Source organism: Camellia sinensis, unplaced genomic scaffold (assembly GCF_055761805.1).
Source record: "Camellia sinensis isolate YWXY unplaced genomic scaffold, ASM5576180v1 Unanchor3, whole genome shotgun sequence".
In the NCBI taxonomy this organism is placed as follows: Eukaryota; Viridiplantae; Streptophyta; class Magnoliopsida; order Ericales; family Theaceae; genus Camellia; species Camellia sinensis.
The window spans coordinates 15119303-15144752 of NW_028129178.1; the positions used below are offsets into that span (position 1 = coordinate 15119303).

General features: G+C 43.5%; 1 pseudogene across 1 annotated transcript in view; it reads right to left on the reverse strand.

Annotated features, from left to right (window-relative positions):
* LOC114319936 (protein kinase and PP2C-like domain-containing protein) overlaps positions 1–25450 on the reverse strand; it is a 50412-nt pseudogene that overhangs the window by 19989 nt on the left and 4973 nt on the right. The window contains exons 2-3 of the transcript XR_014358631.1: positions 18369–18401; positions 17449–17536 (exon numbers count right to left, since the gene is read on the reverse strand). The product of XR_014358631.1 is annotated as a protein kinase and PP2C-like domain-containing protein (transcript). The remainder of the gene's footprint in view (positions 1–17448; positions 17537–18368; positions 18402–25450) is intronic.

Genomic DNA, 25450 nt, shown 5'->3' on the forward strand with positions numbered 1-25450 from the left:
CCAAAATCATGTAACAGTCGCAACAAGGGCCGGGAACACCTCAAACAGCTCGAGAGTGACAGACGCGAGTTGTGAAAGCTTACGAAACTAACACGGGGACTCCCGGTTTGAAAACTAAGTTGGAATGAGACACTTTTTCCACGCTGAGGCTTGGAAATAGGACACCGGGGGTGGGCCAAAACCGTGTCACAGTGGCGAAAAGGACCGGGAAATGCCCCAAACACTTCAGGAGGGTCCAAGAGGTAAGTTGCGGAGACTTACGAAATTAGCACGGGACTCTCGGCTAGAGAACTAAATAAAAAAATGCACTTTTTTTACACTTAAGCTCAAAAATAAGCCGTCGAGGGCCAAAATCGTGTAACAGTCACGAGAAGGCCCGGGGAATACGTCAAACACCCTGGGGGGACCGATGTAATTTGTGAAAACTTACGGAACTAGCACGAGTCTCCCGGTTTGGAAACTAAGTCCGAAACGGCACTTTTCTTGCACCTAAGCTTGAAAATAGTCCATCGCGGGGGCCAAAATCGGGTGACAGCCAAGAGAAGGTCCGGGGAACACCTCAAAACACCTAGGGAGGGACCAATGTGAGTTGTGGAAACTTACCGAACTCGCATGGGACTCACGGTTTGGAAACTAAGTCAAAAAATGCACTTCCTAAACACGTAAGTTTAAAAATAGGCCATCGGGGGCCAAAAAAATCCTATAATAGTTCCGAGAAGGCCCGTGGAACACCTCCAACACCTCGGGAGAAACCAATATAAGTTGTGGAAACTAGCGCGGGACTTCCGGTTTGAAAACTAGGTCGGAAAAGGTACTTTTTTCACACTGAAGTTTGAAAACAGGCCTCAGCGGGCCGGAATCGTGAAACAGCCACGAGAAGGCTCGAGGAACATCCTGAACATCTCAGGAGGGACCAATTTGAGCCGTGAAAACTTAACGAACAGGCACGGGCACTCCCGATTTGAAAACTAGGTCGGAAAACACACTTTTCTAACACTTAAGCTTTAGAAGTAGGCCATCGGGGGCCCAAAATCATGTAACAGTCGCAACAAGGGCCGGGAACACCTTAAACACCGCGGCAGTGACAGACGCGAGTTGTGAAAGCTTACGGAGCAAGCACGGGGACTCCCGGTTTGAAAACTAAGTTGGAAAGAGATACTTTTTCCACGCTTAAGCTTGGAAATAGGACACCGGAGGGGCCCAAAACCGTGTCACAGTCGCGAGAAGGACTGGGAAATGCCCCAAACACCTCGGGAGGGTCCAAGAGGTAAGTTGCGGAGACTTACGGAACTAGCACGGGACTCTCGACTTGAGAACTAAATCAAAAAATGCATTTTTTTCACATTTAAGCTCGAAAATAAGCCGTCGGGGGTCAAAATCGTGTAACAGTCACGAGAAGGCCCGGGGAACACGTCAAACACCCGGGAGGGACCGATGTAAGTTGTGAAAACTTACGGAACTAGCACGGGACTCCCGGTTTGAAAACTAAGTCCGAAACGGCACTTTTCTCACACCTAAGCTTGAAAATAGTCCATTGGGGGGGCCAAAATTGGGTGACAGCCAAGAGAAGGTCCGGGGAACGCCTCAAAACACCTAGGGAGGGACCAACGTGAGCTGTGGAAACTTACGGAACTCGCATGGGACTCCCGGTTTGGAAACTAAGTCAAAAAATGCACTTCCTAAACACTTAAGTTTTAAAATAGGCCATCGGGGGCCAAAAAAATCCTGTAACAGTCCCGAAAAGGCCCGTGGAACACCTCCAACACCTCGGGAGAAACCAATGTAAGTTGTGGAAACTAGCGCGGGACTTTTGGTTTGAAAACTAGGTCGGAAAAGGTACTTTTTTCACACTGAAGCTTGAAAACAGGCCTTGGCATACCGGAATCGTGTAACAATTACGAGAAGGCCCTGGGAACACCTCGAACATCTCAGGAGGGACCAATTTGAACCGTGAAAACATAACGAACAGACACGGGGACTCCCGATTTGAAAACTAGGTCGAAAAACACACTTTTCTAACACTTAAGCTTGGAAGTAGGCCATCGGGGGGCCAAAATCATGTAACAGTCGCAACAAGGGCCGGAAACACCTCAAACACCTCGGGAGTGAGACGCGAGTTGTGAAAGCTTGCGGAATTAGCACGGGGACTCCCGGTTTGAAAACTAAGTTGGAAAGAGACAATTTTTCCACGCTTAGGCTTGGAAATAGGACACCGGGGGTGGGCCAAAACCGTGTCACAGTCGCGAAAAGGACATGGGAATGCCCCAAACACTTCAGGAGGGTCCAAGAGGTAAGTTGCGGAGACTTACGAAATTAGCACGGGACTCTCGGCTTGAAAACTAAATCAAAAAATGCACATTTTTCATACTTAAGCTCGAAAATAAGCCGTCGGGGGCCAAAATCGTGTAACAGTCACGAGAAGGCCCGGGGAACACGTCAAACACCCTGGGAGGGACCGATGTAAGTTTTGAAAACTTACGGAACTAGCACGAGACTCCCGGTTTGGAAACTAAGTCCGAAACGGCACTTTTCTCGCACCTAAGTTTGAAAGTAGTCCATCGGTGGGGCCAAAATCGGGTGACAGCCAAGAGAAGGTCCGGGGAACACCTCAAAACACCTAGGGAGGGACCAACGTGAGTTGTGGAAACTTACCGAACTTGCATGGGACTCACGGTTTGGAAACTAAGTCAAAAAATGCACTTCCTAAACACTTAAGTTTGAAAATAGGCAATCAGGGCCCAAAAAAATCCTACAACAGTCCCGAGAAGGCCCGTGGATCACCTCCAACACATCGAGAGAAACCAACGTAAGTTGTGGAGACTAGCGTGGGACTTCCGGTTTGAAAACTAGGTCGGAAAAGGTACTCTTTTCACACTGAAGCTTGAAAACAGGCCTCGGCGGGCCGGAATCGTGTAACAATCACGAGAAGGACCGGGGAACACCCCGAACATCTCAGGAGGGACCAATTTGAGCTGTGAAAACATAACGAACAGGCACGGGGACTCTCGATTTGAAAACAAGGTCGGAAAACACACTTTTCTAACACTTAAGCTTGGAAGTAGGCGATGGGTGGCCTAAAATCATGTAACAGTCGCAACAAGGGCCGGGAGCACCACAAACACCTCAGGAGTGACAGACGCGAGTTGTGAAAGCTTACGGAACCAGCACGGGGACTCCCGGTTTGAAAACTAAGTTGGAAAGAGACAGTTTTCCACGCTTAGGCTTGGAATAGGACACCTAGGGGCAGGCCAAAAACGTGTCACAGTCGCGAGAAGGCCCGAGAAATGCCCAAAACACCTCGGGAGGGTCCAAGAGGTAAGCTGCGGAGACTTGCGGAACTAGCACGGGACTCTCGGCTTGAGAACTAAATAAAAAAATGCACTTTTTTCACACTTAAGCTCGATAATAAGCCGTCGGGGGACAAAATCGTGTAACAGTCACGAGAAGGTCCGGGGAACACGTCACACACCCCGGGAGGGATCGATGTAAGTTGTGAAAACTTACGGAACTAGCACGGGACTCCCGGTTTGGAAACTAAGTCCGAAACGGCACTTTTCTCGCACCTAAGCTTGAAAATAGTGCATCGGGGGGGCCAAAATCGGGTGACAGCCAAGAGAAGGTCCGGGGAACACCTCAAAACACCTAGGGAGGGACAAACGTGGGTTGTGGAAACTAACGAAACTCGCATGGGGCTCCCGGTTTGGAAACTATGTCAAAAAATGCACTTTCTAAACACTTCAGTTTGAAAATAGGCCATCGGGCGCCAAAAAAATCCTGTACCAGTCCCGAGAAGGCCCGTGGAACACCTCCAACACCTCGAGAGAAACCAAAGTAAGTTGTTGAAACTAGCGCGGGACTTCCGGTTTGAAAACTAGGTCGGAAAAGGTACTCTTTTCACACCGAAGCTTGAAAAAAGGCCTCGGCGGGCCGGAATCGTGTAACAATCACGAGAAGGCCCGCGGAACACCACGAACATCTAAGGAGGGACCAATTTGAGCCGTGAAAACATAACGAACAGCCACGGGGACTCCCGATTTGAAAACTAGGTCGGAAAACACACTTTTCTAACAATTAAGCTTGGAAGTAGGCCATCGGGGGGCCAAAATCATGTAACAGTCGCAACAAGGGCCGGGAAAACCTCAAGCACCTCGGGAGTGACGGACGCAAGTTGTGAAAGCTTACGGAACTAGCACGGGGACTCCCGGTTTGAAAACTAAGTTGGAAAGAGACACTTTTTCCACGCTGAGGCTTGGAAATTGGACACCGGGGAGGTGGCCAAAAACGTGTCACAGTCGCAAGAAGGACCGAGAAATGCCCAAAACACCTCGGGAGGGTCCAAGAGGTAAGCTGCGGAGCCTTACGGGACTAGCACGGGACTCTCGGCTTGAGAGCTAAATCAAAAAATGCACTTTTTTCACACTTAAGCACGAAAATAAGCCGTCGGGGGCCAAAATCGTGTAACAGTCACGAGAAGGCCCGGGGAACACGTCACACACCCCGGGAGGGACCGATGTAAGTTGTGAAAACTTACGGAACTAGCACGGGACTCCCGGTTTGGAAACTAAGTCCTAAACGGCACATTTCTCGCACCTAAGCTTGAAAATAGTGCATCGGGGGGGCCAAAATCGGGTGACAGCCAAGAGAAGGTCCGGGGAACACCTCAAAACACCTAGGGAGGGACAAACGTGGGTTGTGGAAACTAACGAAACTCGCACGGGACACCCGGTTTGGAAACTAAGTCAAAAAATGCACTTCCTAAACACTTAAGTTTGAAAATAGGCCATCGGGGGCCAAAAAAATCCTGTAACAGTCCTGAGAAGGCCCGTGAAACACCTCCAACACCTCGAGAGAAACCAATGTAAGTTATGGAAACTAGCGCGGGACTTCCGGTTTGAAAACTAGGTCAGAAAATGTACTTTTTTCACACTGAAGCTTGAAAACAGGCCTCGGCGGGCCGGAATCGCGTAAGAATCACGAGAAGGCCCGGGGAACACCCCGAACATCTCAGGAGGGACCAATGTAAGCCGTGAAAACATAACGAACAGGCACGGGGACTCCCGATTTGAAAACTAGGTCAGAAAACACACTTTTCGAACACTTAAGCTTGGAAGTAGGACGCAGGGGGGGCCAAAACCGTGTCACAGTCGCGAGAAGGACCGAGAAATGCCCCAAACACCTCCGGAGGGTCCAAGAGGTAAGTTGCGGAGACTTACGGAACTAGCACGGGACACTCGGCTTGAGAACTAAATCAAAAAATGCACTTTTTTCACACTCAAGCTCGAAAATAAGCCGTCGGGGGCCAAAATCGTGTAACAGTCACGAGAAGGCCCAGGGAACACGTCAAACACCCCGGGAGGGACCGATGTAAGTTGTGAAAACTTACGGAACTAGCACGGGACTCCCGGTTTGGAAACTAAGTCCGAAACGGCACTTTTCTCGCATCTAAGCTTGAAAATAGTCCATCGGGGGGGCCAAAATCGGGTGACAGCCAAGAGAAGGTCCGGGGAACACCTCAAAACACCTAGGGAGGGACCAACGTGAGCTGTGAAACTTACGGAACTCGCATGGGGCTCACGGTTTGGAAATTAAGTCAAAAAATGCACTTCCTAAACACTTAAAGTTTGAAAATAGGTAATCGGGGCCCAAAAAAATCCAACAGCAGTCCCGAGAAGGCCCCTGGATCACCTCCAACACATCGAGAGAAAACAACGTAAGTTGTGGAAACTAGCGCGGGACTTCTGGTTTGAAAACTAGGTCGGAAAAGGTACTCTTTTCACACCGAAGCTTGAAAACAGGCCCCGGCGGCTGGAATCGTGTAACAATCACGAGAAGGCCCGGGGAACACCCCGAACATCTCAGGAGGGGCCAATTTGAGCCGTGAAAACATAACGAACAGGGACGGGGACTCCCGATTTGGAAACTAGGTAGGAAAAGACACTTTTCTAACACTTAAGCTTGGAAGTAGGCTATCGGGGGCCTAAAATCATGTAACAGTCGTAACAAGGTCCGGGAGCACCTCAAACACCTCGGGAGTGACAGACGCGAGTTGTGAAAGCTTACGGAACTAGCACGGGGACTCCCGGTTTGAAAACTAAGTTGGAAAGAGACAGTTTTTCCACGCTTAGGCTTGGAAATAGGACACCGGGGGGAGGCCAAAAACGTGTCACAGTCGCGAGAAGGACCGAGAAATGCCCAAAACACCTCGGGAGGGTCCAAGAGGTAAGCTGCGGAGACTTACGGAACTAGCACGGGACTCTCGGCTTGAGAACTAAATCAAAAAATGCACTTTTTTCACACTTAAGCTCGGAAATCAGCCGTCGGGGGCCAAAATCGTGTAACAGTCACGAGAAGGCCCGGGGAACACGTCACACACCCCGGGAGGGACCGATGTAAGTTGTGAAAACTTACGGAACTAGCACGGGACTCCCGGTTTGGAAACTAAGTCCGAAACGGTACTTTTCTCGCACCTAAGCTTGAAAATAGTGCATCGGGTGGGCCAAAATCGGGTGACAGCCAAGAGAAGGTCCGGGGAACACCTCAAAACACCTAGGGAGGGACAAACGTGGGTTGTGGAAACTAACGAAACTCGCATGGGACTCCCGGTTTGGAAACTTAGTCAAAAAATGCACTTCCTAAACACTTAAGTTTGAAAATAGGCCATCGGGCGCCAAAAAAATCCTGTACCAGTCCCGAGAAGGCCCGTGGAACACCTCCAACACCTCGAGAGAAACCAAAGTAAGTTGTTGAAACTAGCGCGGGACTTCCGGTTTGAAAACTAGGTCGGAAAAGGTACTCTTTTCACACCGAAGCTTGAAAAAAGGCCTCGGCGGGCCGGAATCGTGTAACAATCACGAGAAGGCCCGCGGAACACCACGAACATCTCAGGAGGGACCAATTTGAGCCGTGAAAACATAACGAACAGCCACGGGGACTCCCGATTTGAAAACTAGGTCGGAAAACACACTTTTCTAACAATTAAGCTTGGAAGTAGGCCATCGGGGGGCCAAAATCATGTAACAGTCGCAACAAGGCCCGGGAAAACCTCAAGCACCTCGGGAGTGACGGACGCAAGTTGTGAAAGCTTACGGAACTAGCACGGGGACTCCCGGTTTGAAAACTAAGTTGGAAAGAGACTTTTTCCACGCTGAGGCTTGGAAATTGGACACCGGGGAGGTGGCCAAAAACGTGTCACAGTCGCAAGAAAGACCGAGAAATGCCCAAAACACCTCGGGAGGGTCCAAGAGGTAAGCTGCGGAGCCTTACGGGACTAGCACGGGACTCTCGGCTTGAGAGCTAAATCAAAAAATGCACTTTTTTCACACTTAAGCTCAAAAATAAGCCGTCGGGGGCCAAAATCGTGTAACAGTCACGAGAAGGCCCGGGGAACACGTCACACACCCCGGGAGGGACCGATGTAAGTTGTGAAAACTTACGGAACTAGCACGGGACTCCCGGTTTGGAAACTAAGTCCTAAACGGCACATTTCTCGCACCTAAGCTTGAAAATAGTGCATCGGGGGGGCCAAAATCGGGTGACAGCCAAGAGAAGGTCCGGGGAACACCTCAAAACACCTAGGGAGGGACAAACGTGGGTTGTGGAAACTAACGAAACTCGCACGGGACACCCGGTTTGGAAACTAAGTCAAAAAATGCACTTCCTAAACACTTAAGTTTGAAAATAGGCCATCGGGGGCCAAAAAAATCCTGTAACAGTCCTGAGAAGGCCCGTGAAACACCTCCAACACCTCGAGAGAAACCAATGTAAGTTATGGAAACTAGCGCGGGACTTCCGGTTTGAAAACTAGGTCAGAAAATGTACTTTTTTCACACTGAAGCTTGAAAACAGGCCTCGGCGGGCCGGAATCGCGTAAGAATCACGAGAAGGCCCGGGGAACACCCCGAACATCTCAGGAGGGACCAATGTAAGCCGTGAAAACATAACGAACAGCCACGGGGACTCCCGATTTGAAAACTAGGTCGGAAAACACACTTTTCTAACAATTAAGCTTGGAAGTAGGCCATCGGGGGGCCAAAATCATGTAACAGTCGCAACAAGGGCCGGGAAAACCTCAAACACCTCGGGAGTGACGGACGCAAGTTGTGAAAGCTTACGGAACTAGCACGGGGACTCCCGGTTTGAAAACTAAGTTGGAAAGAGACACTTTTTCCACGCTGAGGCTTGGAAATTGGACACCGGGGAGGTGGCCAAAAACGTGTCAAAGTCGCAAGAAGGACCGAGAAATGCCCAAAACACCTCGGGAGGGTCCAAGAGGTAAGCTGCGGAGCCTTACGGGACTAGCACGGGACTCTCGGCTTGAGAGCTAAATCAAAAAATGCACTTTTTTCACACTTAAGCTCGAAAATAAGCCGTCGGGGGCCAAAATCGTGTAAAGGTCACGAGAAGGCCCGGGGAACACGTCACACACCCCGGGAGCGACCGATGTAAGTTGTGAAAACTTACGGAACTAGCACGGGACTCCCGGTTTGGAAACTAAGTCCTAAACGGCACATTTCTCGCACCTAAGCTTGAAAATAGTGCATCGGGGGGGCCAAAATCTGGTGATAGCCAAGAGAACGTCCGGGGAACACCTCAAAACACCTAGGGAGGGACAAACGTGGGTTGTGGAAACTAACGAAACTCACACGGGACACCCGGTTTGGAAACTAAGTCAAAAAATGCACTTCCTAAACACTTAAGTTTGAAAATAGGCCATCGGGGGCCAAAAAAATCCTGTAACAGTCCTGAGAAGGCCCGTGAAACACCTCCAACACCTCGAGAGAAACCAATGTAAGTTATGGAAACTAGCGCGGGACTTCCGGTTTGAAAACTAGGTCAGAAAATGTACTTTTTTCACACTGAAGCTTGAAAACAGGCCTCGGCGGGCCGGAATCGCGTAAGAATCACGAGAAGGCCCGGGGAACACCCCGAACATCTCAGGAGGGACCAATGTAAGCCGTGAAAACATAACGAACAGGCACGGGGACTCCCGATTTGAAAACTAGGTCAGAAAACACACTTTTCGAACACTTAAGCTTGGAAGTAGGACGCAGGGGGGGCCAAAACCGTGTCACAGTCGCGAGAAGGACCGAGAAATGCCCCAAACACCTCCGGAGGGTCCAAGAGGTAAGTTGCGGAGACTTACGGAACTAGCACGGGACACTCGGCTTGAGAACTAAATCAAAAAATGCACTTTTTTCACACTCAAGCTCGAAAATAAGCCGTCGGGGGCCAAAATCGTGTAACAGTCACCAGAAGGCCCAGAGAACACGTCAAACACCCCGGGAGGGACCGATGTAAGTTGTGAAAACTTACGGAACTAGCACGGGACTCCCGGTTTGGAAACTAAGTCCTAAACGGCACATTTCTCGCACCTAAGCTTGAAAATAGTGCATCGGGGGGGCCAAAATCGGGTGACAGCAAAGAGAAGGTCCGAGGAACACCTCAAAACACCTAGGGAGGGACAAACGTGAGTTGTGGAAACTAAGGAAACTCGCATGGGACACCCGGTTTGGAAACTAAGTCAAAAAATGCACTTCCTAAACACTTAAGTTTGAAAATAGGCCATCGGGGGCCAAAAAAATCCTGTAACAGTCCTGAGAAGGCCCGTGGAACACCTCCAACACCTCGAGAGAAACCAATGTAAGTTACGGAAACTAGCGCGGGACTTCCGGTTTGAAAACTAGGTCAGAAAATGTACTTTTTTCACACTGAAGCTTGAAAACAGGCCTCGGCGGGCCGGAATCGCGTAAGAATCACGAGAAGGCCCGGGGAACACCCCGAACATCTCAGGAGGGACCAATGTAAGCCGTGAAAACATAACGAACAGGCACGAGGACTCCCGATTTGAAAACTAGGTCAGAAAACACACTTTTCGAACACTTAAGCTTGGAAGTAGGACGCAGGGGGGCCAAAACCGTGTCACAGTCGCGAGAAGGACCGAGAAATGCCCCAAACACCTCCGGAGGGTCCAAGAGGTAAATTGCGGAGACTTACGGAACTAGCACGGGACACTCGGCTTGAGAACTAAATCAAAAAATGCACTTTTTTCACACTTAAGCTCGAAAATAAGCCGTCGGGGGCCAAAATCGTGTAACAGTCACGAGAAGGCCCAGGGAACACGTCAAACACCCTGGGAGGGACCGATGTAAGTTGTGAAAACTTACGGAACTAGCACGGGACTCCCGGTTTGGAAACTAAGTCCGAAACGGCACTTTTCTCGCATCTAAGCTTGAAAATAGTCCATCGGGGGGGCCAAAAACGGGTGACAGCCAAGAGAAGGTCCGGGGAACACCTCAAAACACCTAGGGACGGACCAACGTGAGCTGTGAAAACTTACGGAACTCACACGGGACTCACGGTTTGGAAACTAAGTCAAAAAATGCACTTCCTAAACACTTAAGTTTGAAAATAGGCAATCGGGGCCCAAAAAAATCCTACAACAGTCCCGAGAAGGCCCGTGGATTACCTCCAACACATCGAGAGAAACAAACGTAAGTTGTGGAAACTAGCGCGGGATTTCTGGTTTGAAAACTAAGCCGGAAAAGGTACTTTTTTCACACTGAAGCTTGAAAACAGGCCTCGGCGGGCCGGAATCGTGTAACAATCACGAGAAGGCCCGGGGAACACCCCGAACATCTCAGGACGGACCAATTTGAGCCGTGAAAACATAACGAACAGGCACGGGGACTCTCGATTTGAAAACTAGGTCGGAAAACAGACTTTTCTAACACTTAAGCTTGGAAGTAGGCCAACGGGGGCCTAAAATCATGTAACAGTCGCAACACGGGCGGGGAGCACCTCAAACACCTCGGGAGTGACAGACGCGAGTTGTGAAAGCTTACGGAACTAGCACGGGGACTCCCGGTTTGAAAACTAAGTTGGAAAGAGACAGTTTTTCCACGCTTAGGCTTGGAAATAAAACACCGGGGGGGAGGCCAAAAACGTGTCACAGTCGCGAGAAGGACCGAGAAATGCCTAAAACACCTCGGGAGGGTCCAAGAGGTAAGCTGCGAAGACTTACGGAACTAGCACGGGACTCTCGGCTTGAGAACTAAATCAAAAAATGTAATTTTTTCACACTTAAGCTCGAAAATAAGCCGTCGGGGGCCAAAATCGTGTAACAGTCACTAGAAGGCCCGGGGAACACGTCACACACCCCGGGAGGGACCGATGTAAGTTGTGAAAACTTACGAAACTAGCACGGGACTCCCGGTTTGGAAACTAAGTCCGAAACGGCACTTTTCTCGCACCTAAGCTTGAAAATAGTGCATCGGGTGGGCGAAAATCGGGTGACAGCCAAGAGAAGGTCCGGGGAACACCTCAAAACACCTAGGGAGGGACAAACGTGGGTTGTGGAAACTAACGAAACTCGCATGGGACTCCCGGTTTGGAAACTTAGTCAAAAAATGCACTTCCTAAACACTTAAGTTTGAAAATAGGCTATCGGGCGCCAAAAAAATCCTGTACCAGTCCCGAGAAGGCCCATGGAACACCTCCAACACTTCGAGAGAAACCAAAGTAAGTTGTGGAAACTAGCGCGGGACTTCCGGTTTGAAAACTAGGTCGGAAAAGGTACTCTTTTCACACCGAAGCTTGAAAACTGGCCTCGGCGAGCCGGAATCGTGTAACAATCACGAGAAGGCCTGGGGAACACCCCGAACATCTCAAGAGGGACCAATTTGAGCCGTGAAAACATAATGAACAGGCACGGGGATTCCCGATTTGAAAACTAGGTCGGAAAACACACTTTTCTAACACTTAAGCTTGGAAGTAGGCCATCGGGGGGCCAAAATCATGTAACAGTGGCAACAAGGGCCGGGAACACCTCAAACACCTCGAGAGTGACAGACGCGACTTGTGAAAGTTGATGGAACTAGCACGGGGACTCTCGGTTTGAAAACTAAGTTGGAAAGAGACACTTTTTCCATGCTGAGGCTTGGAAATAGGACACCGGGGAGGAGGCCAAAAACGTGTCACAGTCGCAAGAAGGACCGAGAAATGCCAAAAACACCTCGAGAGGGTCCAAGAGGTAAGTTGCGGAGACTTACGGAACTAGCACGGGACTCTCGGCTTGAGAACTAAATCAAAAAAGCACTTTTTTCACACTTAAGCTCGAAAATAAGCCGTCGGGGGCCAAAATCGTGTAATAGTCACGAGAAGGCCCGAGGAACACGTCAAACACCCCGGGAGGGACCACGAGAAGGCCCGAGGAACACGTCAAACACCCCGGGAGGGACCGATGTAAGTTGTGAAAACTTACGAAACTAGCATGGGACTCCCGGTGTGGAAACTAAGTCCGAAACGGCACTTTTCTCGCACCTAAGCTTGAAAATAGTCCATCGATGGGGGCCAAAATCGGGTGACCGTCAAGGGAAAGTCTGGGGAACACCTCAAAACACCTAGGGATGGACCAACGTGAGTTGTGGAAACTTACGGAACTCGCATGGGACTCCCGGTTTGGAAACAATGTCAAAAAATGCACTTCCTAAACACTTAAGTTCGAAAATATGCCATCGGGGCCAAAAAAATTCTGTAACAGTCCCGAGAAGGCCCGGGGAACACCTCCAACACCTCGAGAGAAACCAATGTAAGTTGTGGAAACTAGCGCGGGACTTCCGGTTCGAAAACTACGTCGAAAAAGGTACTTTTTCACACCGAAGCTTGAAAACAGGCCTCCGCGGGCCGGAATCGTGTAACAATCACGAGATGTCCCGGGGAGCACCCCGAACATCTCAGGAATGACCAATTTGAGCCGTGAAAACATAACGAACAGGCACGGGGACTCCTGATTTTGAAAACTAGGTCGGAAAACACACTTTTCTAACACTTAAGCTTGGAAGTAGGCCATCGGGGGCCTAAAATCATGTAACAGTCGCAACAAGGGCCGGGAGCACCTCAAACACGTCGGGAGTGACAGACGCGAGTTGTGAAAGCTTACGGAACTAGCACGGGGACTCCCGGTTTGAAAACTAAGTTGGAAAGAGACAGTTTTTCCACGCTTAGGCTTGGAAATTGGACACTAGAGGGGAGGCCAAAAACGTGTCACAGTCGCGAGAAGGACCGAGAAATGCCCAAAACACCTCGGGAGGGTCCAAGAGGTAAGCTGCGGAGACTTACGAAACTAGCACAGGACTCTCGGCTTGAGAACTAAATCAAAAAATGCACTTTTTTCACACTTAAGCTCGAAAATAAGCCGTCGAGGGCCAAAATCGTGTAACAGTCACGAGAAGGCCCGGGGAACACGTCACACACCTCGGAAGGGACCGATGTAAGTTATGAAAACTTACGGAACTAGCACGGGACTCCCGGTTTGGAAACTAAGTCCGAAATGGCACTTTTCTCGCACCTAAGCTTGAAAATAGTGCATCGGGTGGGCCAAAATCGGGTGACAGCCAAGAGAAGGTCCGGGGAACACCTCAAAACACCTAGGGAAGGACCAACGTGAGCTGTGGAAACTTACAGAACTCGCATGGGACTCCCGGTTTGGAAACTAAGTCAAAAAATGCACTTCCTAAACACTTAAGTTTGAAAATAGGCTACCGGGGGGCCAAAAAAATCCTGTAACAGTCCCGAGAAGACCCGTGGAACACCTTCAACACCTCGGGAGAAACCAATGTAAGTTGTGGAAACTTACGCGCAACTAGCGGTTTGAAAACTAGGTTGGAAAAGGTACTTTTTTCACACTGAAACTTAAAAACAGGCCTCGGCAGGCCAAAATCGTGTAATAATCACGAGAAGGCCCGGGGAACACCCCGAACATCTTAGTAGGGACCAATTTGAGCCGTGAAAACTTAACGAACAGGCACGAGGACTCCCGATTTGAAAACTAGGTCAGAAAACACACTTTTCTAACACTTAAGCTTAGAAGTAGGCCATCGGGGGGCCAAAATCATATAACAGTCGCAACAAGGGCCGGGAACACCTCAAACACCTTGGGAGTGACAGACTCGAGTGTTGAAAGCTTACGGAACTAGCACGGGGACTCCCGGTTTGAAAACTAAGTTGGAAAGAGACACTTTTTCCACACTTAGGCTTGGAAATAGGACACCGAGAGGGGGCCAAAACCGTGTCACAGTCACGAGAAGGACCGGGAAATGCCCCAAACAGCTCGGGAGGGTCCAAGAGGTAAGTTGCGGAGACTTACGGAACTAGCACGGGACTCTCGGCTTGTGAATTAAATCAAAAAATGCACTTTTTTCACACTTAAGCTCGAAAATAAACCGTCGGGGGCCAATATCGTGTAACAGTCATGAGAAGGCCCGGGGAACACGTCAAACACCCCGGGAGGGACTGATGTAAGTTGTGAAAACTTACAGAACTAGCACAGTACTCCCGGTTTGGAAACTAAGTCTGAAACGACACTTTTCTCGCACCTAAGCTTGAAAATAGTCCATCGGGGGGGGCCAAAATCGGGTGACAGCCAAGAGAAGGTCCTGGGAACACCTCAAAACACCTAGGGAGGGACCAACGTAAGTTGTGGAAACTTACGAAACTCGCATGGGACTCCCGGTTTGGAAACTAAGTCAAAAAATGCACTTCCTAAACACTCAAATTTGAAAATAGGCCATTTGGGGCCAAAAAAATCCTGTAACAGTCCCGAGAAGGCCTGTGGAACACCTCCAACACCTCGGGAGAAACCAATGTAAGTTGTGGTAACTTACGGATCTAGCGCGGGACTTCCGATGTGAAAACTAGGTCGGAAAAGGTACTTTTTTCACACTGAAGCTTGAAAACAGGTATCGGCGGGCCGGAATCGTGTAACAATCACGAGAAGGCCTGGGGAACACCTCGAACATCTCAGGAGGGACCAATTTGAGTTGTGAAAACTTAACGAACAGGCACGGGGACTCCCGATTTAAAAACTAGGTCGGAAAACACACTTTTCTAACACTTAAGCACGAGCCCTCTATTAGTGTAGGTAGCAAAGAATAGAGACATGAATGTGAGTAGTGACCTATCGTTGATTATGTTATTAATGGTGGTTTAATTGGAGATAATAGGATGGTGATATAATGGTAGTTCACCTTGATGATGGACGGATATTTTGGAGGCTGTCGAAAACACACATACAATTTGGTTTGCTTGCTATGCTTTTGATTCACTTTGTCTGGTGGAGGGAGGGAGAGAGAGAGAGAAAGAGAGAGAGAACTAACCCATAATGTTCAGATTAATTAAGTGCTTTCTTGTACATCACCAACACACCTTATTGAACCAATTATAACTTTCTAATTTGAACCAAATCTAATTAAGCCAAGCACACGTATCTTGCCTCAACCCCAAATTATTTAACGCTTAACCCCAGTTCCAGGCTGAACAAGCAGGCTCTGTGCCAGCTCCAGCTCATTATGGTCCTAAAGCTATAACAAGTGGATGATAAGGAGAAGTGCTTCTGAAGCAGTCATGTAATTGGATAGGAATTTATGGAAAATCTCCATAAGACTGCTGCATGGCATATGCTATACCGTACAAAATGTTGGATGACAATAAAAAGCAAATGTAAAAATGAGGATATAGACACAGACACAGACAGGAGGGGGGCACAACAATAAGAAATGACTACATTTCTCTAAAGCTACAAGTAGCACGAAGCATAGACAATATGAGGTGCTACATTTCTCTAGAGCTACAAGTAACATGAAGCATAGACAATATGAGGTGAAGGAGCACAGGATGGTTTAAGAGTAGCAACGAAGGCATAAAATATTGTCAAGAAGGAATAACAGAAACTAAGTTATAGGTGCCTCAAAGACAGAAGAAAAACACACACAAAAAAAAAATGAGAATTGAGACCATGAGAAAGGACATAGTTATTCTAAAATTGAAAAAAATATATATGTATATATATATATATATGTAAGTATGTGTGTGTACTCTAAGAACAACCATACGCAAGAGGAACCATGTTGCCAACCTCAACCCAAGTAACCATGATTAGTCTGAGTTCAGTACATTGGAGTATAAGAAACATCTGAACTATCAATAACACAAAAATGCTACAAACTCTTAAAAAAAAAAAATACCAACAGAGCGCTTGTACATAGGTCCCACCACTTGGTATGGGATTCACCAAATATTTTGTCTAGTTGGTATGCTTGTTTAGTTGTCCTAACATTTTTGTCAATAATTAAGTAATAGAGATTATATGCTATAAACCATGGAACTATTCCTTGAAAATAAACCAAATATTACAAATAGCATGTGGAATACTTAATATAAGAACAGCCCTTCAGACCTCCAAATGACACGCTGCTTCCATATTGTCAATTGGAACAATTTAAAATTTTCCAAGTCAAACCACACTAGAACCAAGACAACTCCATTTGTGGCATTTGGTTAAAGTGGATCTACTTCAAATTAAACAAAAAGTTAGATTTTTTCAAAAAAACATCCAATCATGCCTCTTAGCTTATTGGTTGTTTTGGGCCCACTAATACTTGCATTGAATTTATCAACAACAAAAAAAGAATTTATCAACAAAAAAAAATAAAAAAAAAATACTTGCATTGTTGTATATTAACTTTAAAACTTGGCCCCTGACAAAAGTTATAATTCTATATGTGACCCAATTGTAGCACTTTTTAAACAACCTTTGCCTAACACATTCCCAGCTGATTTTGTCAGCGTACCTAAATAAGCACCTTCAAATAGGTCTAGCAACCCCAAACGGACCCTCAAAGACAGTTCTAGATAAAAAATTTCAAGTTTTGATACTTGTTGCCTGCTTATCTAGTACCTGTGAACTCACATAACCCAACCATCTAAATAAGGGGAACCAACAGGTCAGTTATTCCCCTGAACCTTTCTATATACCAAATCCACATCGTTAATTTTCTTAAAGCATCAGATAGTTCTAGAATATAGCAAAAAGCAGACAATCATACATTGATAAAGAAAAAAACCATTTTGTAATGTAGTTCTGGTGTTTAAATTTGTAGCACATTTCTGATAATTTCAATTGTAAGGCATCTGTATTACATAAGGCTGCAGTCCTGAATTTTACTTCTGCCTAAGAATTGCAAACTAGTTTCAATTGGTGTAGTAAAGCTTATCTAAAGGACCATCTAAAGTTGTGAAGCAAAGATTTTGTCACATGACATATATGAAACTACATCAATCATCCTCAATACAAATTATCGAGACAAACATATATATATATATTCCATTAATTGGGACTGAAGTGGGTGTACTTTAAAGGGGACGATTGGTTTAGTGGTTTTAAATTCAGGCCTAATAACCTTGAAGTAGTGAGTGTGAATACAAGGCAGCTACTTTGTACATAATGATTAAAGGTCAGCTTTGTGCCTAGAACCCCATTAATAGGAACTAAACTATGTGTATTTCTATATATAAATATATATATATATACCTTTATTTTATCAATATAAAGTTCAAAATATTATTGATCACTTCATTATAAAATCAAAATCAAAACTCAAGAGAATTGCTTACCTCTTCTAACACCAATTTGATCCAAGAATGGCCCAGATTGCCTAACTAAAAATGCCAAAAGTCCTGGTACATCGAGCGGTGGAACTTCCTACATCATATATATAAGAAAAGCAGAAGAAAAGAAAACATTCAACATAGTGTATTATAGATTGTAGGAAACTAGAATCATCAATATACCCAATCTATGACAAATGTCAATCAATCCTAAGGAACAAACATACTACACCACCACATATGAAATTTTGACTATGCCTATTGGTCTGTAATTAAACCTAGGCCTGAGGTTCAGGCATCTACGTACGTGAGATGTTAGAATGTGATAAATACTGCAACATGAAACACATATCAAGTACACAATGGCATGTCAATATCCATTACAAAATGGTGTTTAACACAACCACCTTGATAAAAGAAGAAGAAGAAGAAGAAGAAGAAGAAGAAAAATGGCATTCATGTCCAATACAAACACCAAATTGCAAAAAAATTTGTTTTCCCTGAAGAATGAAACACAATGCTAGCCTTTCAGTATGCACAACTACAGCAACGTGAACTCCAACAGGACATGACCCTCACAATTAATGAGTACAAACCACATATCATCCAACTAACAACTCAAACATAGGATGTAGGAAAAGGATTACAATAAACGTTGGAATCATAAGATTCATATTATTGACGGCTGAGAAAACAACTTCCAGTCAACAGTGCTTATATGACTATTACGTCATTGTTGAAACAACTCTCCATTTTTTAGAAAATAAATAAATATAGATATATATTAAATAAAATTCAATATTTTATCTCCTTTTCTTCCCCTAGTGCCTTCAGAAAGAAAATATAGATTATAGACTCAAAAAAAAAAAGTTCTAAAAAAATTAACGCAATAATGAATGATACATGAAGAGTAGTTCAATACTAACCTTTGAATCAGTTGGGTCCTTGCAAATTGCTTTCTGCAAAATAAATAATTGGGTAACAGATTAATAACGAACATATGAATCCAGCTTGCAATTCTAACGTGAAATGAAAAATAAGTAGATACGCATCAATTACTAACAAAGATAATGATCAGGAAATTCTATCATCTAGAAACAAGTATATACATTATTACCAAGCATTCACTTCCTATATTGGAATGAATCAAAACACATGTTATAGTTAGCAGCAACATTCGCACTAATCTTATGTTTACGGCCTTCCTTTTAATGAAAAAATGTTTATGCCTTAGCACATAACTAGTTCCTTGCTTACCTTCAATGGACATGGTATGCCACTTGATGCATAAATATTTGATCCCAAATAATAGCCAGCCTCGAAAGAACATAACAAGAGTACAAGACTGACAATGTATGAAACTTAATAGTCAAAACTACTGCATTTACTGCCATGCCAAAAAATCTCAATTCAAATGATAATGGATCTGCAATGTTGACTTTCAGAAAACAACTAGTTGCGTCTCTCAAAAACGGAAGGAGTGATAAAGAGTAGTAAAAACATTTTTACGCAGTTTGAACAGGGTGACGAGAAGTAAAAACATTTTTACGTAGTTTAATTTAAACAGGAAGATCCAACCTTGTGAGATCATTCCCTGTTGAATAAACCATGTTGGGAACTTTTAGGTGATATACGTTCCAATGTCCCGTATTAACTTGCATGGACCAAGGATGGAAGAATAAACAGCAATCTACAACTTTAAGAAGATCATTTTTTATAGAAAATCGTAAAAGGCAATGAGTCTCATGAAGAGCCAACAAAAAATATACATAGTTTTGTAAATAAGAAAAATCCAAAAGAGCTTCAACAGGGTGCAAACCGGAGTACATGCAGAGAAGCAAAAATGACACACAAAAAATATCTTTAGAATTAACCAAAAAAGTCCAATGATTGCAGCAAACCCCTATAGGCCACACAAATAAACTGCTTAAAAGAAGGGAAAAAAATGCTTCCATGGTCACAAACACCTCACTCCTTGAAATGAAGTCCTATACCTCTCCTTCCATAGACAACAAAAGAGGCATTAAGGACACACATCTTAAACTGCATCCTCACTTGCTCACTCTAGACCAGCAACTGGAGTCCAAGAACTCTTAACACAAACTTTGGCATAAAACACGCCATCTGACAGAGGCAAAATGTAGCACGGACACGGACACAGACACGGGACATGACACGGACACGACACGGACACTCCATTCTTACATTGTGCTAATCTAACATGTATCGCCCTTAATACCAGCCATGCTTTGCCGAGGAAAAAATCATCGCAGCCACTCTATGGGAACATTTACTCTGGTGAAAGTTTCCTGCAGTTGAAATGCAAAATGTCATGCTTTTTGGTAACTATACAGTGCCATTCCTAGGGAACAAAATCTACGTATATCCCATGATCTACGTATATCCCAAATTTTAGTTGACTTGTATAAATCTTTCTTAGCCAGGCTTAAAATATAACCCTAATAAGCCCTCATCTATAAACAGGGTTTTATTTCACATCTTATGGTCAAACGACTATTGCAGTAACATTTCAAATAAAAAATTAATTTGACAATGCTAAAGATCTAGTGATTCAGATAAAGTGCTAATGCTTCACACTTAAAATGTTGTTTGGCACTTGAATAAGGTCTAGAGGAGATTTAGCCCTCAAAATGGAAAAGAATTTGCTTAGGATTGATAACATAACATGACAGAGATTATGAATTGTTCATTTTATTCAATTAAACCAGTACGAATTTGCTTTATGCCAATCAATTCTGCAATCAATATAATAATCAATTAGACACGCAAAAGGATTCCTTTTTTCTTTTCTTTTTTCCTTCTTCTTGTCGAAAATCAAAACGGACAAAAACCACAGGACCCCGTAGCCAACCAATTCACCATTAGTAAGGGAAAAAAAAAAATAGAAACAACCCAACCCTAACCCAGTTCATGTGCCGCCTTAGGTGTTGAATCCTAAAACTTGTTAGCGTGTTTCTTATACCACTGGAAATCGGTGATGTTTGTTCCTGAATGGTTGGTAGAGTATCAAGCATCCATGATACTCTGTGAATTCACCACAAATTAAACACGATCCACCATTGACTAGGAAATCACCAAAACAAACTTAAAATGTATTAAAGTGATGTAAAACGCATATTAATCAATTGATAGTGCAAGCGAATATGGATGCTTTTCTTATTTGACAAATTTATTTTGGTTACAACTAGTTTAATTCTCCTCCCGTACGAAATTGTTGGTCCATTTTAACTATTCCAAACATCCCAAAAAAATCATCTATGTTTTTTTATTTATTCTTTCTTTCAATTTGTAGGGAAAAAAATACATTATTTATTGACCCTACTAAAAGGCATGAATGCTGAAAATTGACAAACAGTTGGGGATGGAACGAGTATTTATGAATGAGATGACTTGAAAACCAATCCCATCCAAAATCCAAGTTAAAACCACCTTAGACTTTGCAAAATCGTTGGCCACTGCTCGAGCCATGAAAATCCCTAGAGACTGCTTCCACTTGAGATCTCAGTTTTTTAATAGATTGGGTGTCTGCTTCCGCTTGAGATCTCAGTTTTTTAATAGATGGAAACAAAGTTGATTGAAAACTCACAATTTTCATACAATGGAAGATTTTTTCTTTCAAGCTTGTCCCTTAGCTATCCTTCAAGTCAAAAGTTTTCCTATAAAAAATTGGATATGTTGTGGCTAAGATTTTTCTTTATACTTTTGTTTGGATTTGACTTGCTTTCATATGTATTTTTTCTTCTATGATTTTGTTAAGCAGTCAAGTCACACAAGGAGGGTTATTTCCATTCTAGTTGCTCCCAATATGTATTATTATTTCTTCTATGATTTTGCTAAGCAGACACAAAGGAGGAATAAAATGATTGATATTTGCTCCCAATAGGTATTATTTCTTCAATTGTGATTTTGAAGGTTGGAGCTAGTCCTCCTAGGCATTTGTACATCAACTTCTCAGCACACCAAAATCCCATCCAATCAATTTCCATTTGATTCAAATTCTTGTTAGCCCTCCAACACATAGGAGAATATAATGATTGATGTTGGCCCTCCAATACTACTAAATCAATGACAGCCTAAGTTTTCTAATCCAAGATTAAATAGTCTGAGAATTCAACCTGACCAGCCTTAAGACAACCAACTTTATTTTGTTCATGTTGTATCTCAAGGGGGAATAATGGAGAATTTTCCTCTTCCTGGTAGATAAAATCCAGAACGAGACACAAGGAGAAATCCCGGGCAAAAATTACATAAGAGGGAAAAAGGCCAAACTATACATCAGCCCATAAGCTAAATTCTTCCAGCAAATCAATCAAGAAACAAAAGAAAGAGATTCCTAATAGTATTTATCAATAGAGAGCGAGAGAGAGAGAGAGAGAGAGAGATTCCTAATAGTAATCTACGTTACACGGACTCGGGTGCGGGTATCGGGTGCGGGTGTGTATCTAAGGATCGGACACTTTAAAATTAAAAATTAAGGATACGTGGATACGGATCCAAATTAGGATACGGGTATGGAGATACGTTAAATAGTTATTTTTAAATATATTTATTATATGAAGATGAGTTTAAAAAGTTTAAGGAATAACAAATTTTATTAAAAAAATAACAAATAAATAATAAATAAAAATTATAAAAATTATTTTAGACATAAAATAAATTATATTATATATGATAAAATAAATTATTTTAATTTTAGACATAAAAGTTATGTTATTTATGATACATTATATTATATAATATTTTTTTGAATAAATAATATTATATAATATGAATAATATTATATTAATATAATTTATATTATATATAATTCAAATTATATTAAAAAGAAAAGTCAGAGACCTATAGAAATAAAAATTGTGTTAGCTTCGCAGAGACGACGGAAGAGGAAGACCTAGAAAATTGGTTGGTAGAGCAATGACTTCGCAGAGACGACGGAAGGGGAAGACGACAAAGAAAGTCCGAGATCGAGCTCAAAGGGGAAGACGACGAAGCACAGTACATCGACTTCGTAGATCGATCAACTTCGCAGATCAAGCTTCGCAGATCGATCAACTTCACAGATCGATCGACGCTCTGCAACCGATTGAAGTCGAAGGCCAGGTTCTCTCCTTGCTCTCTTCTCTTTCGATTCTTCTGCCGTATCCGTTTCTAAGGAGCCGTATCCCGGCCGTATCCCGCACCCTTACCCGTGTCGTGTCGTGTCGACACAGGTACCTTCTAAATTCCAAAGAGTCCGTGTAACATAGGTAGAGGGAAAGAAACTTGAGGCAACAGAAGATGGGCAATCCACAAACACTCATCCACAGGAGCCGAAATACATAAAGAGAGGCTAGGACAACCCTCACAAGGGTCGACTAGGCCAGAGGAGCCTTCGGCTGAAGTCGAAACAGCTCTGTGGGACCTTAGCTGGTTCCGACAGAGACTCAGAGGCAACAAAAGATGGGCAACCCACAAACACTCATCCATAGGAGCCAAAATACATAAAGAGAGGCTAGGACAACCCTCATGAGGGTCAACTAGGCCAGAGGGGCATTCGGCTGAAGTCGAAACAGCTCTATGGGACCTTGGCTGGTTCCGACAGAGACTCAGGGACCAGCGATATAGGATGGGTGGTGATAGGTGATGGCTGGTTGGTGGTAGCGGCTGTGTGAGTGACGGTTTTTAGGGTTTTGGCTCTAATACCATATAATTTAAGAGAATACAAAGCTTGAGTGATGATTATGATATCATCACCATTTATATTAATCAATCAACTATTACAAAAGGAAGCCCTAAGGCACTGATTAAGGAATCACCTTTTATATTGATTGATTGACTGACTGATTAAAGAATCACAATCAATCAATCACAATCACAATCACAATCTAATCTAAATAAGGAAATAAGGAAATATTCTAACAGCTTCTGCTACTATAACACCCCCATCTCAAATCATAACAATTGTTCACTTTGAGCTAAGCCCTCAAGGGTTTAAAGCATGTTGTTACTTGGAAGGAATATGAACTCATTTATATAACTCAAGAACTTTTCCCACCTAGACGATGTGGGATGGAATGTGATGTACAATAATGAAAGTGAATTCACTTATATAGCATACTTAACCTAAAATAATAACCATATAAAAAAATTTTGACAAGGAGGAGTAATGCCCTTGGACTTCTGCACGTACTTAAGTCAATAAAGGTGAACACTTTTGCAAGTGTCCCAACAATTGTTGGGCAAGAATGGACATAAGAGCATAGTCAACAAGTATTCATTATTGTCTAAACATCTATTCAACATCAAAATTGCCAAGTGAAAGAAATGTCCTCAATATCATTACCTTCCATTTGGGAAAGTGTACTAATGAAGTTTTACCAGTAAATACACTAGCTATGTACTAAACGGAGAGGAGGGAAAGATGAATCGAGCACTCACAATACCCATAATTACTGTAAAATCCAATGACAAATTAGCAGACGTTAATCAAGTTTTTGAATATTCTACTGAAATCAAACCTTCAAGTAGCAAGGCAAGACATTGTTGATTGCCTAAATTTCAGTTTTCCCATCGTTTCTGGATAGTTCCTAGCATCCTAAATTTCTAGATGAAATAAATGAACATTCACCTTAAACATGCTTTCATATTATGCCAGCCAAACCACATGTTATGAGTATGCTTGAAACAATGGCATTTGGATCCTGTATGCACAGCGACATGCAAATTGTCTTATTATTGACTATATTGACACTTACGATATTTAACTCGCAAAGACAACAATTCTATCAGAAACTTTATTAGTCACATTACTCTCTGGATAATTTCTGATCCAACTGAAGATGAAGCATTTTCCATGTGTCTTTTCAATAAAATAGGTATATAAGAACAACATACAATCATTTATTTATCTGAGCTGCGAACTCCTGTCTCTGTTATTTGTTCATAGCATGTAATGGACCTCTCTAATAATAACTAAAACAAACATGCAATGTATAACAAGTATTGCAGGCATGCACAGAGTGATCTTGTATGCTCTGTGTAAACTGAAGTCTAAATGCTTCATTAGCATGTTTTTGAACAGATACTTCATTAGCCTGTTTACTAATGCCAAAATTAAGGACATTTTGCATCATCGATACTAAATGTACATCCTGGACAAAACAAATATATAAAGGGAAGGAAGTGTCAATAATAGCATATGTATCAGTAATATAGTAAGTTAGAGCTTCTCGGAGCAGCAATGAACTCACCTAACATTGTTTGGGGTAAGCTCATTGAGTGCTGATTCAATAATGGTTGGGCTGAATTTAGAGGGCAAGGATGAACCCACTAGCCAATCATTAGGAGGATACAACTGCAAAATAATTTCAAACGAACAGTTGATGTCAGCAAAGCAAGTGACTGCTGAAGAAACAACATACAATCACTCAGACTGAGTTTGAACAGGATGAAGATGGGGAAAGAGAACAAAAATTCAACTATTTAATTTCATGTATTTGTTTAGCAGGAGAAGGGTGGAAAATACAACAAAGTTAAATATCTTATACAACCCACACCAGAATGGCAACTTTGCTTCTAGATTCTTACAAAAAAATACAGTCACTTTTTTCTCTCATTAAAGTAGCCAACTATTGTAACTTTCTCACAAAAAATTAAACCAAATGCAAACGAGAAAATAAATTTTCCTTTCACCTTTTCTTTCACTTCACTATCTATCACTTTTGTTTTCCATTATATTTTTTACTCTAATCAAATGGACCCTCAAGATGCTCATTGAAAAGTTGAAGTGCAAAGCAAGAAGCCAAAGAAAGAGAAGCAGAGAAAAGCTAAACTTCTTAACTACATCTTGTAAAAAAATAAATAAAAAGTGAAAAAAAAAAAAAAAAAAAAAGAAGAAGAAGAAGAGAGAATCAAAAACTACACTCAAGTCAATCAAAGAAACGTCTCCAGGAAATATCGAATTAGTAGTGGCTTATCTCCAAAAACCGGCTTTGTATGAATTTTACTT